The sequence below is a fragment of the Penaeus chinensis genome, chromosome 33 (genome assembly GCF_019202785.1).
Source record: "Penaeus chinensis breed Huanghai No. 1 chromosome 33, ASM1920278v2, whole genome shotgun sequence".
NCBI classification, from domain to species: domain Eukaryota; kingdom Metazoa; phylum Arthropoda; class Malacostraca; order Decapoda; family Penaeidae; genus Penaeus; species Penaeus chinensis.
The window spans coordinates 12,648,378-12,650,877 of NC_061851.1; positions in this window are offsets into that span (position 1 = coordinate 12,648,378).

The following is a 2,500-nucleotide window of genomic DNA, read 5'->3' on the forward strand; positions in this document are numbered from 1 at the left end:
AAGAGAAATATAAGGCGAAAGAAAGAAGTGAGGAAAAAAGAAGTAGCGATAGAGGGGTCTAACAGGTGGGTGTGGGAGAATAAAGGGATGGAAAGAGGGGAATACGAGATATGAAGAAGGAAACGCAAACATACTGGAAGAATGCACAGAACAGCAATTAACAATGAGGAGAAACAAAGAAAGAAAAACACAAAGTATAGAAAAAAAAGATGGAGAGGAATACTAAAATGGAATAGTAACAATGATGAACAAACAACGAAAAATGACTGATTATACATGTAAATATGTAAATACAAATCACAGGGAGGAAGGGTAAGAGACATGAGGAGAGAACAGTGAAAAGTGAAGTAGAGGGATGTGGGGGGAAGAAAGAATGAATTAACGACCTGATGTAGCATGAAACAAAAGAGAAAAGAAAGGAAAAAATAAATAGGATAAAAGAGAGGAAACATAAAATAAATAGAATAATAGAAAGGAAACTTTAAATAAATAGAATAAAAGAAAGGAAACATGAAATAAATAGAATAAACGAAAGGAAACATAAAATAAATAGAATAAAAGAAAGGAAACATAAAATAAATAGAATACAGAAGAAAATATTTAGACGCAGATGGCGAGAAAACGAAGGGAAAAAATAGAAATGCAGAATGAGATAAAAAGAAAAGACGGTGTTCACTGGAAACTACAAAATAACAAAACAGAGCAAATGGAGAATTGTGTGACAGCAAGAAGAAAGAGAGTTGGTTGGAGAAGCAGAGAGAGAGAGAGAGAGAGAGAGAGAGAGAGAGAGAGAGAGAGAGAGAGAGAGAGAGAGAGAGAGAGAGAGAGAGAGAGAGGGGGGTGGGGGGGGAGTCCGATATGCGAAGCTGAGCCTCGGCCGGGCTGTGCCCATGAGGGGAGCCCGGCCTGTGTAGACTAATGTCGACTCGCTAACGTGTGTCAGCTGGTGCTGACTCGGCTTAGTCCTTACCCGCCGTGGTGCCCAGCCACAGCAGTAACCTCCAGGCGACAATTGCAACTTCTCGCGCCTGGGCGGGGCGCGAACCGCCGACCCCTCGGATGAGAGGGGTACTAGCCTGGAGGCTAGAGAGAGAGAGAGAGAGATGGAATGTAGAAAGAAAACGTGAAACAAGTGGACTTATTTGCGAAGCTAAGAAGGGAGAATTGGAGGGTGACGGTGAGAAATAGGAGGGAGGGAATAAGATAATGCAAAAGAATGAGAGCCAAAGTTCTGAAAAATTACTGATAATGGGAAAAAAAAAATGTAGTTACATGTATGTGTGCGTGTGCGCGCGTTTATATTTGCATTCGCCCAATATTCATTCGTTCTTTTTTGTTTTATTTCCATACCTTTCGTCCAACATTTTCAGCTTTTATCCCTCGGGAATTTATAGCTTTTTTGTGTTGTCTTTTTTACACATCTCTCTAAATCTCCCTCCCGCACTTAGGCAGAATTTTTGTCTATATATATTTTTTATCCGTGTTTTCTTTTTCTTTTTTTCTTTTTTGCCATATAAGCTTCAGTTTATTTCTATATTCAAGGGATCTTCTCTCTCTCCCCTTCCTCTCTCTCTCTTTTCCTTACCTTGCATAATATCTAACGAATTCCCCAGTAAGAAGACATAAAGTGAAACACAGCATCTCAAAATGGAAAGTGCAGCTCTGATGTAGTCTGCAGGTATGACGTATAAATAAAAATATATATATATTTTAAGGGAGTGTTTGAAACGGCTAGGCTTACTGAAGAAAGTTTATTTTATCATTAAAAAGAAAGAATAATCTTGGCGCGCGCGCGTGTGTGTGTGTGTGTGTGCTAAAGAAACATTGACTTCTACTTTTTTCCCTATTATTTTCTCTATTCCTCTTATGTTCCCTATATTTTTCTGCTCTTCTCATTAATTTCTCTCATTTCTCGAGTTTCTTTCCGTTTTCACTTACCGGTTTTCCTTTTTTTTTTTTCTTTCCATAACTTTCCTTTGCAATCCTCTCTTCGACATAGGCTTTGTTCGTTTTCTAATTATTCAATTAATTGTTTATTTTCTAAACGTTTTTACATTACTTCAGCTCTTCCCATCCCTCTTTCCTCTCCTCTCCTTATTTTCCGTCCCGTTCCACTTCCTCTCCCTTCCTCCACACGAATATAGGCCTATTCGGCTGCATAACACGTTTTGAGCTAGAGTGAATTCGCAAATAATTGACAATGAAGCGCCATCCGTCAATTCTGTCAACATGAAGGGCCTGTTATATAGGCTTAGTTAAGGAACAATACGTCAATTTACATGCTATACTGCGCAGCTATAATACTAAGGTCGCGAGAACGAGATCTAGTTCCTGTGGAGGTGTTTTTGAGTTTTTGGAGAAACGGAAGAGTGGAGAAGGAAGTAGGCAGAGAGACGAGCAGACAAAAAAGGAAAGAGAATGGCTAAGCTATAAAGATACATAAATAGCAAAATACTGAAGGATAGAGGCAGAAAAGACGAGAGAGAAAGAGAAAGAAAGA